This window comes from Oryzias latipes, chromosome 19, assembly GCF_053564925.1.
Source record: "Oryzias latipes strain Hd-rR chromosome 19, Olatipes_Hd-rR_3.1".
In the NCBI taxonomy this organism is placed as follows: domain Eukaryota; kingdom Metazoa; phylum Chordata; class Actinopteri; order Beloniformes; family Adrianichthyidae; genus Oryzias; species Oryzias latipes.
Genome location: NC_136255.1, coordinates 5,506,559 through 5,522,837, shown reverse-complemented (window position 1 = coordinate 5,522,837; position 16,279 = coordinate 5,506,559). Strand labels below are relative to the sequence as shown.

General features: G+C 39.5%; 1 long non-coding RNA gene across 1 annotated transcript in view; it reads right to left on the bottom strand.

Moving 5' to 3' along the window:
- Positions 1-16,279, bottom strand: part of LOC110017202 (uncharacterized) — a 77,872-nt gene that overhangs the window by 38,701 nt on the left and 22,892 nt on the right. The window contains exon 2 of the long non-coding RNA XR_002292521.2: positions 9,128-9,184. This is a non-coding gene — a long non-coding RNA (uncharacterized LOC110017202). The remainder of the gene's footprint in view (positions 1-9,127; positions 9,185-16,279) is intronic.

The following is a 16,279-nucleotide window of genomic DNA, read 5'->3' as shown; positions in this document are numbered from 1 at the left end:
TAACATGTTCCTGTGGCATTTTTCTGATGATGGAAGACATTTATATAAAGAAAATTAGCTTAAAACTGTTATTGCAATGTTGATGATGACTGTAAAGCACTATAGGTCTTCTAAGAAGCAAGGAAAGCCCTGTCTAGGTACACAACATTTATCATTTACTTTAAAATTGCTATTAAAAATAAATTAGGGGAAAATTCTTGATTCCAAAATCAAAAGAAAACTGAGATTCACCTCCATTACTGATCTGAGCTAAAGCCCTCTTATTCTCTTAGTCCATTTGCCCCTAGTCATCATAGCAGTAATGAGAAATCATTGGTCTCTCCTACCCTGAGAACATTAAGACAAATCTCCACATGCTCTCTTGGATGTCCGGGAGATGTATTTTAAGGCACAAGTGCAGATGGGGATGCTGTGTGGTGATGCCATGCACACCATCAGCAAAAATGATCCCTGCTGCGAGCTCATGAAAAGGAAGTTTGCAGACGGAGGCCCCTTAAGAATGTGGTGGCGTGGATTCAGCTCCAGTCACGTCAGACTGTGTGGGAAACACAGAAGAGCCCAGTCTCAGTCACATGGGTCCTCGCTCCTCCAAAGACGGGACTTTCGCGCAATTTTATGCAAGCCTGACAACTAAAGTAAGGCAAAAAAACGTTTGTCAGTCACTGACTCTGCAAGTTGTTGTTTATTTTTAATAATTCATATTAAAAATAAAGAATCCAGGGAGTCAAATTGATGGATTTTAAATAATTTATTAGTATAAAGGAGCAGCAAATAACTTTATCTACTAACAATCAAGAATTCTGCTCTTCACAGACCTGTTACTTCTTCTTTAAGAAGCTTCTATTTCTATCCTCCGCCTGTAATAATGTCACTGGTTGGATTGCTTATCTGTACAAAAGACATTTTTTGTCCCCTGCCTTCGCCCACAAGTGGCCGGGATAGGCTCCGGCAGCCCCGTGACCCCGAAAGGGATAAAACGGATTCAAAAATGAATGAAAAATAAATTATTTTTAGAAAATATTTATTGAAAAAGAGCTGCTGAAAACAATGTCGTTGTGCACTTCATAATGTTAATAAAAGATTTTTTAGTTCTGAATTTTAGGCAAAAGACAGAAATAAACAATTTAGTAGTTGAATAACAAATTAATTAAAAGAAGCTCTCACTTACAAGAAAGTAATAAAAATCTGTTATTTAAATACTATTTACGCTAAATATCATTCATGCGACCTGTCCAGGGTATACCACACCTCAGGCCAACAGTAGCCAGGTTAGGCTCTGGTAGCGCCGTAACCCAGAGAGGGACAAAACGGGTCAAGAAAAAGGATAGATGGTAATGCCATTTATTTCTCTGAAGGTATCATCAAGATTAAACTAAGAATTTGTTCAGACTCGCTGTTTTGAACAATAAAGTGACAGTGTAAACCTTGTCACACAGCTGCTGACACAGTTAGAAGTTGAAGATGTGTGTTTATGCCTCGGTTTCTTGATGAATGCTAAAGCTTTATGTGATGAATTAGTCCACAGAGGACTAACCCCTGACTTCCTCTTACACACAGGCCAAAAGCAAATAAACAAAAGGACATATTAAAACTATTATTAGCGGGGTAAAATATGGATGTTTTAAATCTTTTCTGTGCACGCTGCACCTGTGAACAAACTGCTGCCTCTGCTTTTGACAGGATAAGGTCTCAAAACAGCTTTCCCATGAGCCTCTGGTCCAAAAAAAAAAGGAAAAGGGGCACTCTGGGAACCGCCCACAGTCGAGCCATGGGAACCACGCAAAGCTGTCTGTGTACAGTTGAGTGGTACAAATTAATAACAGGTGCATTGTAGTGTTTCTCTTCAAATTATTCATATGCTTTGGACTAAATATGGAGGAACTTTTGTGTTCATGCTGGATGGACTCGCTTGTTTCTGAAGTGACTCGCGCAAGCGTTAGCGAATTATTACATCACAGCACAAGTGTGGGACTGAAGAACCGATAGGACCCGAAAACAAAAAAAGGTCAAGTTGCCACTATAGCCAAAGTAAACAAGCTCATGCAGAACTCTCAAGCAAAACATTCACAATAAACATTGCACAAAAGACAGTTTATTAAAGCAAAACACTGTTTCACAACCGGAGGAAGCTGAACGGAGTGAATCCAACAAAAAGTAAGGATTCTTTCTGGAAGGAGGGAGTTTTCTGAAACAGCTTCACTGAAGCCCACAAACATGCCAGCTACTTCACCTTCTCTGCCTCATTCTCAGACTGCTGCTATTTCAGGGACCTCTGATGACTCCGTCTTGGCCTCTTCTTTCTTTTTCCACTGCTGAAAAAAGTTATTCATAATCCTCCCAATAACTCAACAGTGTTTGTCCAGTGCGATAAAGCCGAAGCGGCTCTTACAATCTGGACCAGCATTCATCAGTCGTGGATAGCTTTGTCCGTTGGAGTAACGCAGTTTGTCGTGTCTACCTCTCCCATGCAGGGAGGCTGTTTACAAGTGGAGATCCTGCGATGCCTACAGGAATGGACTCTGTGGGTGGGCTGCGTTTTACCTGGCATGTTCCAAGATTGTCCCCAGGATAAAAAAAAAAACTTCTAAGTAATAGAAGGATCTACTGCAAAATCATTATTTTGATGACAAGGCTCCACGGACAGTGAAACTAAGTCTGTAGTTTGGGGCAACTTTTAGGAGAAAATTTGAAAATTAGACAAAGATCATCTTCAAAAATGAAGCAAAGCAGAATAATCTTTCCAATCTGGTCCGAGCAAAGCTTTAATGACAGAGGTCAGAGCTCAGTGGGAGGGAGGGGTCGTTAAAATGATCTGCAGAGATTGCGCCAAAGATCAACTTTCAAGTCTTAAAATAAAAATGGGGGAAAAAACATCAGCTGAAGTAAATTAAATGCAGTTACTATATTTTCCACACTATAGAGCACATCGGATGATAAGGCACATAGTCAAGGAATGGTCTATTTTCGCCAAACTATAAGGTGCAATAAGCGAGACAAAAAAGTCAGAGATAAGTCAGTCAGACTTTATTAACCCTTGTGCTATCTTAGATGAAACTTGGCGGACAAGTTTGACACCAAGAGCCGAATCTTTGCACTGTGAGAGTCAAAGAGCCACACCACACAATGACCTGCCAAGACATACACACACAAACACGCAATTAAAGCCGTATTATTCTCCATAACACACTCCTTTCCCTACAATACAACAGCAAGTATTGTACTTGTGTTTATTTCAAGGAAAGTGTCCACCCTAAATACACACATCAAATGCAGCTTAGCCAGAGTTAACACAGCAACTACCCTGGAGGTCAGATACCCCCTCCACACACACAGGCACCTCTCTCTCATCTAACACAAACACACACACACTCTCTCTCTCTCTCTATTTCACTCTTTTCTGTGCCTCTCTCTGACTCACACAACTACTCAGTGACGTGCACTGAAGTTGATGGCTGGTGAGGCACCGACTCCTCTGAAGTCAGATTTGTGATGATAAAAATGGAATATGTAACCATTTGTCCAACAGCATTTAACTGATAATTCTTTGTATCTCAACATTCCTCTTTCAATGACCCTTACACCAACAAAGACACAAACATCTTGACAGAGCATCCTTCTGGTGTCTAAGTAATTCATATTCACAATAAACACTTTAAATACATTATATTTCAGATGTGTGTAGCATACATTAACTTTAACCTTCATTAGAAATTTTTGCTATTATAACTTTTTTTATTTTAAATTTAATGATTGACTTTTTGCATGAAAAGCTGATAGTTAATGGAATATTAAAATATTGCAATGCCTCAGCTTGTACATCAATGTGGCAGGCAAACAAGTGATTTGCTGAATTAGAGATCTAGTCTTGCCCTTCCTATCTGAGTTCAGAACCCATTTATTTGATCAGACACACATTCAGCCAAACAGCATGGTCCTGACTTCTGCTCACAGCCCCCCGACTCATGGTTTTACACCCAAGATTCCCCACTTCCCATAAGTCTTAGGGGCTGAAGGCGGGGTTAATCCCCAGGCCAGTCGTAGCCTCTCTGATGAGCAGTTCCTTCATGTAAGTGTCGGTCAGAACAGACCGATGCCTTGATTACACGTGTTTCAAGGTAATAAACAGGTACTGGCAGACATATATTGAGGAGAACATCGACAGCAGATTAAGATCTTTTACACACTGGGTATTTCTCCGTTCTCCAAAACATAACAGGGGCTTCTTTCAAAAGAGATTTCAGCTCAATCATCTCCGGTTCGCTCGCTGCCTCATCAATGACAAGCGGGGATCTCAGGCAGTCAGTCTCTGCATTAAAGGGGTCGATGAGAAAAGTGATCTGCGGTCGCTTCTGCTGCAGGTACTCAAACCGCAAAGTAAATTTTCCGTCCAGCAAGCAGCGTCACGTTCTGCTTTATTCATTTGGATTGCAGCTTTCTGCTGTGAGCTCCACAAAGAAGGAAAGTGGAATGATGGCTGTTTTGAATGTGCACTTTGAAAAGCTTTAACTCTTTAATAAAAGAGACGATTTGTGTCAGATCAGGGAGAGTTTTTAATTTACTCCGGGATACGTTTTGTTCTTTTCTGCCATAAACAATTTGACTGCTTCAAAAAGCTCATGATAATGAACATAGTGACTTGCCATTCCGTTCAGTAAAAAAGTAAGAATCTTTCTGCCAGAAACGTCCTGTGTTTATCTTTATACCCTCAATTTCACCATTTTGACCATGAGTGTAACAGTCTGCACACACATCAAATGTTTAGTTATTTTTTTCTGGCATTGGGCGTAAACCGCGCAAATGGTTGGCGGTCACGTATGTGTTGGGAGCAGCATCAAAACACACACACTGCCAAATCACCCTTATTATTATTTATTTTTAATACCCTCTGATGGATTTGGGTGTGGTTTAAGAGGGAAAAAACTATGAAATGAGGCACAGCAAATAAAAATATGATGAGACGCAAAGAGCCGCATGCTTATTGGCTTGAAAGCCGCGTGTTCGCCACCCCTGCTCTAGAACTTACAGGGGTGTCCAAACCCAAACCTCGAGGGTCGGCTTCCTGTTGGTTTTCCGACGATCCTGCCTTATCTTTTGTTGATTACCTGGATCAGGTGTGTTTAGCCAATGAGGAGCTTCAATGGCAGGTTGGTTGGAAAATATGTAGGACACCGGCCCTTGAGGCCTGGAGTTGTACAACTGATACCGGTAAAACAAAAGTTTTTGCCATTGTATGCGAAAAAAAAAAAAAAAAAAACTCAGAGTCTGACACCGTTACATATTAGTTAGTATGTTCACACAAACACCTGACCAAACATTCAGACCATGTAGGTCTCAAAATGAACTCGACATCAGTAAACACAATCAGAAGGCGCTCTGGATTGCTGTCATTGCTTTTACCCATCATGTACCGGAAAATACAGTCCACCCATAATGAGATTTAGGTCAGTTCCCCTGTCAGAATGCTGTTTATTTAGTTTGACCATTTCAAATTTGAACAAGGTTTTCCCACTAATTTTGCTGCAATTAAAATACATTAAAAATAATCTTTATCAATCATCTTTTGATCTATTGCAAAAGCGTTCTTAGTTTATTTTGTATTTGGGATTTTAATGTCGAAAAACCTGTGCCATTTTCTAGGACATAGTTTCTGCAGAGCAGCAGGAGTTCATTAGAAATTGTGGGCGGGACTTTGACTCACAGTGTTGGCCATAGAGACAATAGTAAGTCAATCATTCTTGTTTTTATTTTCCGCCTCTTGAACAAATGTGGGTCACAGAGACACGGAAGTAGCGTCAGAAAGCGGCTTTTGCAGCAGGATGGATGGAGAGCATACCAGGATGTGAATGGACCCAGACATGAAGACATGATTACCGATGCTTTTGTGCTTTTTAAAATAAATAAATTTGACCTCTAAACATCATTAGTGTCTTCAATGCAATGTAATGAGACACACACAGACAGAAATGTGAAGGTATCTGCTGTAAATACAACTATTGCTAACATCCGTGTTTATGAATGTCTTATGACGTGAATAATTGTAACTGTGGTGCGTTCAAATACAACAGGTTAACGATGGGCTAGGTAGCATGTAGCCCACTAACCTTCGGATGTAAAGTGACTGCTGAACAGTATGTTAATAAAAGACAAGTCCTGAATATTATTATTCCTATTCGAACCCTAAACTACAATATCCCATACCGCAGTCTCCCTAATGCCGGCATGACAAGCAAAATATCTCTGCAGCGGAGCTAGGAGCTATATCTGGAGAATCGCTGCGGTATGGCGAAGCAGCAAGCTTTGGCATCCTAAATCTTATGATATTTATCTTTTTTTCATTGAGACAATAATAACTTGATCATTCTTGTTTGAATTTTCCCTTTCTTGAACGAATGTGGGTCACAGACACACCTAGGTTACCGCTGAAAGCAGCTTTTGTGGCAGGAGGGAGAGCATATCCGTGTTTATGAATGACTTATGACGTGAATAATTATTGCGTTTGCACAACTTAATTATTTTGTGGTAACAAGATATTAATTTGTAGGAACAAGATATTAATTTTTGGGAATGAGATTTTATTTTATCCTTGTCAGGACATGGGCTCTGCACAAAACGGATCGGATGAATACAAATTTTTCAAAATTCTGCCACTTGCGAAAGGTTAGCCATTCTGTCCAAACACTCACTGCTCGCCAAACATCCTAAAACAGCATAATTTATAAAAAAGCAGAGTAAACATCAGGATTCTTTATGAATTAAAAATGTGGATTAGAAAGCATATACCTTTACCTCAACCTTCAGAGTTTTGCTTTTTTTTTTCCTCCTTTGTAACACGAGTATTGACTGATGCGTCACCCGTGTTACTTCTGATTGGCTAATACCTCCTTCCGTCTTCCCATGTTGTTGTTTTCACTGCAGAGAAATTTCTAGTGAAGCACGTCAGGTTTTTCAACTTTTCATCTCATAAGCACAAATTTACAAACAAAAAATAAAAAATAAATCTGCTTTTTGTTGTGGAGCTGTTAACAATTTCATTAAATGACCTCAACTTATGTTAAATATGAATATATAATTATCTGGGTTTATTTTCGGTCTAAAAAAAAATATGTTTAAAAAAAATTACGAAACCCATTTTGCTTACACAATTTGTTTTAAAGAAATAAAGAAAAACCACTGCCCCTCCTATTTTTTATTTAGTTTACGAACTTTCTAATAAAAAATCTGAAATGTTTTAATGCGAGGCGTCCTTTAAACTTACATTTTTATTTTTAAACTCCCTAAAACTGTCTATTATTATAAATTCGAACCATTTTAGAAGGTTATTTAACACAGAATTTAAAGTTGGTCGTAGTCGTAATTTTCGGATTCTGTTGATAATGTTGCTGTTATAACTTTTTTACTCTAAATCTAGCACAGGTTACACATGTGACCCAATTATAACTGTTATGATGTCTATCCTTTCATCAACTGCTCAAATCTGGGTTTTAAAGCAGCCCTGCCTGGAATGCAGGCCGCAGCAGAGCATCTTATCTGGTCGTGCAGCCCCGCTCACAGTAAGCCCGACTTTTTCTTCCAGATGGAATTTAAAGGCATCAAACGGAAACACTTTGTTCTGCTCTCAGCCTCCCGGCCTGGAAGGACGACTGGGAGCAGAGCTTTTATCCGTCCACCTGAATTTCATTACTCTGTTCATTTAAGACTACGCCTCAGTCGTTTCTTTTGAAATAATTTAGTCGGATCTGAACCTGTAATTCAAAAACGTAAAATTCCATTTTACTGTGTATGTAGCATTCAAAAAATACTTTTATAGTCTTGTAAAAAACAATATTTACTAGCCTCTTTGAAAGTTTTGTTCTGGATGATCTACAGCTTTCAAACTAGAGGTGTTTTAATAAACGTCCTAACCAACTTTTAACTGGTTCAAGTCATTTCTCTTTGGCTGTTGAAGTATTAATCTCATTTCGAATGTCAAGAGATGTCAGAGGGTACATGTTAATGTGGTTAACTCCTCCTGTCTAAACTAATTCAGCAAAGCACGAGTGAGGGAGTTATAGCTGCAATGATCCTACAGCAGAATAGAGTTAATGAAGGGATTTCCCTTTGTTTTCAAGTTCAACATCTTCTTTAAAGTTCAAAATAATAAAACAATCATAAAAAAGTGTGACAGCAAACTGTAAAAAATGAAGGGTTCCAGCCGATCACCGGGTCCTGTTTCCTGATGGACATCAGTGGCTACTTTTATATATAATTACTACTACTAGTACTAACATGTAAATTAATTTGTATTCATTCAGATTTAGAGCGTCTAAATAGAATGTTCCCTTTCCTAAAAGTTTATCATTTAAATCAAAGCTCAGGAAAAGAAAAAGAAAAAAGAAACTGCAGATCTAAATCCCCAACCTGGTCCACGTCTGTGATCATCTTTGGATCCAGAAAGATCAGAAAGATATGACTGACCTGCTGTCATCAGCATGCAGCAGCCTCAAAACAAACCAATCAAACTGAGAGTCTAAAGGGACCAAATCAAACTGCCACATCACAGGACTGTTGTAGCAAACAGTGACATATTTAAGGGTTCGTGCTTACGTGCACCCCGCCTTTCCAAGAAAACTAGCAGAAAGCGTCATAAAATACATGAAGACAAACCAGAGGGACGCTCGAGTCCGTCCAGTTTGACGCTGCAGGTTGTTTGGACTAAAGTCTATCTTCTGCCAAGGAATGACAATAAAAAAGTCCTGTGAACTGCTTTGATAAATATTACAAGCATGAAGTTTCTTTGCAGGGACAGCAGACACATCATCCAGCAGGTAACTCACACAGCTGGTCTTCAGAATAAAAAAAACAAAAAACAAGACGGCTGCTGCAGACACACGAACTGCTGTACATACGGGGAGTTGATGCAAAACAGAGAAGCAAGACACTCATGTTTACATCAGCTATGTACAGTCACATGTTGTAATCAGAGGGATTGTAAGCCATTGATATTATTGGATCAACTGTGGAAAAATAGCAGGAAAGCGACTGCGTACAAACACACAGATTCAGCAGGCTGCTGGAAACTCTCTTTTAGTCCAGACTTTAAAACTATGACTTTTAATACGTATGAAGCTAAACAGAACCAACAACCTACCTGATTATGCTTTGAAATGCATCGTTTGCTTTGAAGCCACAGCTTGGTGTCGTCCACCTGTGAAGGAGAAGCCCAGTTAGTACCAAAAAAGAGAAACATATGGTTTACAGTGATTCACAGTTGGAACATAATTCTTCTGGAGTGTGCCGCTGCATTACAGCTTCTTGCCATTCTTATATGCCGTTTATCAACATTGTCTGAATTGCAAGTGGAGCTCCCGATTAGTATGTCATTCATGGCAAAAGTCAAAACTTGATTCAAACTTTTTCAACTTTTTAGCTGTTATAAGTTGGAAAGTTGGTGTTTACCCGCGAAAAAACGTTTCACAAGAATCATCATAACTCAAATGTTTTGTCACTGATTTGACCATATTTACTAAGATGAATTTGCTTCTTCCCACTCCCTTTCAAACTGCAAATCAAGTTTGACTTTAATTGATTATCATTATATTCGATGTATTCATTGTGAATTGTATGTGTGATGTATGCATTTTTGCAAAAAAAGTCTATTAATTCTCATGAGTAATTACACTATCAAGAAGATGGGATCATCTTCAATTATCTTGATGTATCTTTTTAATGTTTTAATCAATGTATTACATAATGCAGCAATGGGCTTGATATATATCTGTGTTTTTAATTGTGGTATTCCACGTTTGAAACGTTTGATAGATTCTCCCGGGCCTGCTTTCAGTGGTACGGGCGTGGGCTTCCAACAAGCTCACTCCTGATTGGCGAAAGTGGTTGGCATAGAAACTTAGACTGACTTGGACTTGTCACTGCTTACTGACAAATTCTGGCTCCAACATAGCGACATATGTATCATAAAAAAAGGCCAACTGAATTGTCTTAATTTGATTAGAGCTGGAAGTAAACCCTTTTCTATGGGTGTCGCTCCAGTTCTTATAAACAGTCAATGAGTCCCATTCCTGGATGGTTGGTGCCTATTTCTACCCCACCCCCCATCGCTTCGCATTGGTAAAGCACACTGATGCTGAAGATGGATTTCAAAATAGCCCAAATAAAAAGAGCAAACGAAAAAAAGAAGCCCCGGCCTCAAAAGTTCAAAACATCTCAATACTCAAACAGATTCCCCCTCCTCTACCCTTGAGGAAACAACCTGCTAAGCAAACCCAAGTCACTAATCAAGCAGTTGATGAATACACTACAACAGCTTGAAAAGAACGTTCACACAGTTACTGTTGATTCCAGTTCTACTGTCAGTTACAGCGGGAAGCTGAAAGATGTACAGTGATATAAAACTAAAGGTGAGGAAACACTGGGTGGATGGTAGTTTAATCACAGAGACACAAACATAATTGCTTCAGGGTCTGGTAAGTTATTTGATTTCACAATCTTGTACAAGGAAACATTAAAACCCCAACAAAACTTACACAAACACGCACCCTTAGGCCTGTGTGCATTCTTTTATGCATCGAGGAAGAGGTCAGCAGATATCAATCTTTCAATAAACCAGGGGTCTGGGATGCACAAGGCTATATAAGTTTTCATTTTCTTTGACCTGGTTTTATTATCAAATACACAACAAAAACCTGCATGGCAAGAAGAAAAAACTTCTTACCATGGGAAAGTTGAGGACTGTTAGTTTTTAGGGTACATATTATCATGATGGGCTATTACCATTATTTAGCAAACATTTATTAACTGGTAATGAGTCAGTCACCCAAATCTGTTCATTTAAAATAAGATAGTAAATGCTCATTTTTGAGTGTGTTTCAGCAAGTTAACAAGAGCATGAGTAGCAGTACTCTGATCAGAAATATAACTTTGATTTAAACATACAAGGCAGAAAGAAATTCGATGTTCTGACTAATATAAAATGTGTTATAAAGAAAATTTGTAACAAAAATTTCTAAGAACCAGAGCCAGTTTTTTTTTTGACTGCAAGTTAAATAAGATTCACTTGGTTTTCCTGACTTTTGACAAACAGGGCTTTCCATATCTTTGATACTTTGCACATCTCATCACCTGGTAACCACAATTTAAGCCTAGCAGTATGCATCTTCTTGCTAGTTCACTGTGCTCTTCTCATGCCATGCCTTGTCTGAAAGCCGCAAGTTCTAGTTTTCTTCTTGCCAACCTGTTGCTCTTTTTTAGATCAAGAGTGAAATTTCCCCCCCATAGTTTGTGTTTTGATTCTGCTGGAGTCTTCACTTCCCGTCAGTGCTTCTTTGGGGATTACAGATCTGGGATTTCCTTTGCTTGTTGGATTGTTTCCTCCTGGGTATGAAAGTACACCGGTATCCACCTCTAAAGCCAGTAAGGAGGATTCATCTGAATCCATGCAGAGGTGAGACAGAGATAAGGTCTGTGTTTCTACTGACATCGGGCTGAGCATCAAGCTAAAAGCTGCCCAGTAAAGGAAAGACCTTAACACCTGAGTGGATGTCAAATTTGGGCCTGGCCCAAAGTCCCTATGTTAATAATAATAATGATGGATTGGATTAGTATGCACTTTTTCCAGATGCTCTACATGCTTACAATGGGTCGATTATTAATTCACTCCTCATGCATACTTGGTGAGGGTAAACTACTGAGGCAGACTGAAAGGGGCATGGCTGCCATCCTTCTACAGCCTCTCTGACCATCACCGAGACTATCATATAAATTCATGCACCGTGATTTTTCCCAGTACAGCATTAACTTGGGTGATATTCTTATTGAACCCTGAACATAAACATATACAACTAGGCCTTATTTGCCCACCCTCCTTTCCTCCAAGGGTTGGTGTCTTTTGTGTAAAAGAGAAGGATAAAGGATTGAGGCTTTAGTTACTGTGGGTTAATCCAAAAAACAATTTAGAACAGTAATCCTCTTTTCTCTTCGTACTCTTGATATCAGAGACAGTAAAACTAAAAACAGACAAGGCTGAACATACATCTATAGTTCATGTCTGTTCAATACTACAAATACTTTGCCTGGTCATTGATGGTTGAACACTTTTCACCTACGATCGGTCTGGATTATGTAATCAGTAGAGAAAAGACAAGGAAAGCTAAAAGAGGAATCTGAATTTATTTTGAAGAATTAAAAGCTGGAGATAAACTTTGACTGTTTCAAACTTGTTGCATTTGTGATGGACCCTCGGAAACTTCTACTTTCTTTGCAGTCATTTTTGATAGGTTTGACCACGAGGCACACTAATGGACCTAGTGTTAACTATATAAATATGGATTTGATGATGACGTTCATGAGTCTTTTTAACTTTCAAATTAAACTAAATGCTAGGAAATGATAAATGTTCCTTCTTTTGTCTAAAGGTCCACTGCAGCTTTCAAAGCCCAATGAATGGGTTTTAAAAACTGAGTAAAATTGAAATAAGGTCCAAATATTTTTATCTGAAGGTTTTCAAATGTAAAAAGTCTGACAAGTCGGAAAATCAAAATTTTTACATGAATCCTTTACCGCTGGAGCTCCAGTGTTTAGATTCTTTCTACTACCGTAACTCCTCAGCCATTTACGCAATTGACGGAATTCTAGCGGATTCTGAAGTGGAGAAAAGTAGCCTTGCGCTGGTATGCAACACTGTACAGATGGGAAATGTTTATGCAAACAACATAAACCAGCTGATTCTGTTACAGAAAAAGAGGTGTTACAGTTAGTAATGTGATGCATTTTGATGCCAGGTCAATTTACAAAGGACCTTTCTCTGCATCAGATTTAGCTGATTCATGTTGATCGCCTAAACGGTTGAGGAGTCAAAGAGCGTGTGTTCCTTAGGTTTCTGCAACAGATGTTAGAGGGTTAACAAGCAATATTAGTAATTACATACAAGTAAATACCACATAAGTATACGCTACTGTCACTTCAGTTTAGTTTACAGGTAGAACTAAATCCATCCACTCATTTTCCAAACCTATTGAATCTGTTTTTTGGTCACAGGGTTGCTAGAGCATATCCTTGTTGGGTTAAGATGGGGTACACCTTGGACTGGTAACCCGTCTGGGGGCCACACATTCATACACACGCATGCCTGTGTTCAATTTAGAACCACCTTTAAACCTATGAAGAATGTTTTTGGACTATAGGAGCAGAACATGTAAACGTCACACAAAATGGACTCAGCAAGAATTTGAACAATGGCCTTCTAACTTTGAGGTGAAAGTACTAACCACTAACCCACGATGTAGCCCAGAATCAAATCTATGAGGCAAAACAGATTGAGATGAAACATGATGAGACTATGAGCTGAAGAAAAGAGCAATCTAATCCCAAACTTGACTGTTTTGCTGCTATCTGGATGGTGCTCTTTTGCCAACTTTTGCTCCCCGTTAATTCCCTTTGAGCTGAGAATTGGCTCAAGCGTGCCATGTTTTTAAGAGAGAAGCTCATCCAATCAGCATAATGGATGCCAAACACTTTGCCTGCATGCCCTATAGCTTAAAGTATCATCAAATTACAAAATTGCATTAAACTGTCGTCACTTATACACAATGTTTACATTAACGTAATATTTTTAACCATGTGAAAGCACTATCACAGCTTTAACATACTTCAGTTTTGCTCTTCTGCATATTTGAAACAGATAATGCTTTTTTATGATGTAGAAACATTGGATAAATTATTCAGGCATATTATCTCATTTGACAGGCAAAGTAAAGAAAAATTATGTTTTTTTTCCCCCATGTGATAAGAGAAAAACAAAACCTTTCCAAGGAAATGATGCTGACATTAGGTCATTTTAGGTGGCGTATAGTTACATCATATTTGAGTGATTTAGTGGGAGAAAAAGCGAACAACAACAGCTGTAACCTTTAATATTCATTATATGTTGGAACTCAATTTGAGTTGCAAAGACAGAAGCTTACTGTTTTGCTTTGTCTTTGTCACATAGAGGGGGACTTAAAAGACATCAGTTATTAAAAATATCATAATCTCAGAATCAAATCCATCCTTTTTCACATTTTCTGAATAGAATTAGCAGAAGAATTTAGATCCTTGACTGTTCTTCCAAACCAGTGCCCATTCCTGAGAGTTTTCCTTTGGATTTTCCAGCCCTGTTGTTTTGATCCTTGGAGGCCCTCTGTACAAAACAGAGCTGGAATGATAGAATTTGGATCAGAAGCATCGTAAACCTTTCAGTACATAGACTGTGTTTACAGCACGTCGTGTCCTTCAGTCTTTTTGTTTCACGAGAGACGTCCTGCTCTGGGACTTTTACTCGGGGGATTTTTGGTATGGTGTCTGGGTGATGTTTCTCATCATGTGAACATTTTCATCTTGATAGTTGCTCGAGTCGAGTGTTTCTGTCATAGCTTATGGGCTCAGGTGTTCTCTGTAAACCTTTCTTAAAGTGCTGTCCCTTTGAAGCTGAATTACAGGCATATTTTACTCATAGAGTCATTGACCTTTTCTATGAATCATTGACCTGAAAACCAGGTTAGCAGCATGACTAACTGAGTTTTCTAGGAACAGAAAAGTGAATCCAAAGTGAAGCCAATGTCTTAGTGTATTAGACACATTCTTGTTATATATGTTAATATTGCCGCTAATATAGGAAATATATTTGTAAAACTAGATCAGCAATTACTGAAGTCGATACAGAAGTTGTAGTTATTCAAGTAAAGTATAAAGTCAAGTTTTTTTTGTGTGCTGCTACTCCTAAAATATTGATTGTGTTTCAATCCCACCAGCGTTTTTCTGTCCACACCAGATTCCCACGTCAGGTGTGAAAATTCGGAAACTTCTTGTGCAGACCAAGCGAGCAAACACTGGTCCTTTGGAAAATGAGGGTCTTAATTTGTTAATAAACTCTGGTGCAGTTAACCTCAGTGTGAATGGAAACAGATATTCCAGAGAACAGATGAAGACCTTGGGTGGGGTGGTGTTGGGGGCAAGTTATGTAATAGCTATCCTTTATGAGTCTTGTGGGTTGTTCCTCTGCTGATAGTGCTGTATGTGCAAGGAAACCAAACCAAATATAAAGGGTAGCTGTGGTGCAGATGTAGCGTGATCGACCCCTGGTTGGTAATGTGGTTCCCATCTCGCCCACCCCCTGTGTCAAAGGCTACGTTCACACTGCAGGCTGAAACGACCCAATTCCGTATTTTTGGCCCTTATGCGATCTGTATCTGATCTTTTCATGACAGTCTGACCGACACAGATCAGATCTTTTCAAATGTGACCCAGGCCACTTGGGTATGTGGTCCAGAATCCGATACGTATCCGATCTTTTGAAATGCGACCTCCGTCTGAACGGCCAGGCCACATGTATCCGACCCGTACGTCATTGATACGCTACAGACGTCATCATTCTGCGTTGAAGTAGGCAGGAACGAGAACATAAATATCAACCATGGCGGACGATGCTGCTGAGACCAGTCAGTGGAAGGGAAGCGAGGTCACCGATTGGATTAATATTTGGGGTGAAAGCTCTGTTCAGGCCAAACTCGAGGGCTCTCATCGCAACCGGGCGGTTTTTGAAAACATTTCCAGCGAGATGGCAGAGCGTGGAATTGAACCTTCGCAGCGATTACTTTTTATTCCATTTCCGACCGTGGTAAGAAGCGCTGGGGGACCGAAGGCAGATCCTCCATCGGGGTTCATTTCCCCGTTCGGACCCTCAGATTTTCCAGAGCGGGTTAATAAAGAGTCAATAGTATTAGTTCTGTGGGAAACTTTCTTTTATAACCGTTCTCCTTCCTCAGTAACACACAACATGAATGCGCGCCCCCAACACACCTCCTCTGCCCCCCTTCACTCCCCCCTGCGCTGCACCTGCTCTCTCCTCTCTCTCACACACACATGCGCGGCTCCAGCACATCCACATCCCCATTCCATGACAGTGGGTACAAACGATCCCGGCTCCAATGACTTCTTAAAATGAGAAGATTGTTATTGTGCTGGCTCCTTTATGAAAATAAATGTAGTAATGCAAAAAAAGCCCCACTGTATACAACAGTGTTGTTGACATCCATTGTTAACGTTAGCTACTTCCGCAACGAGTGACGTCGTTTACCGTTGAGTACTGTTCTGCGCAGGCGGGTCAATCCTGGGTCATTTCACGGTCACACAGGAGATCACAAAAGTTTGTATTTAATTGAAAATGTGAACAGCCTTGCAAAAAAATTGAATCTTTTCAAAATTCGGAATTGAGCATTGAGCCCTGCAGTGTGAACGTAGCCAAAGTGTC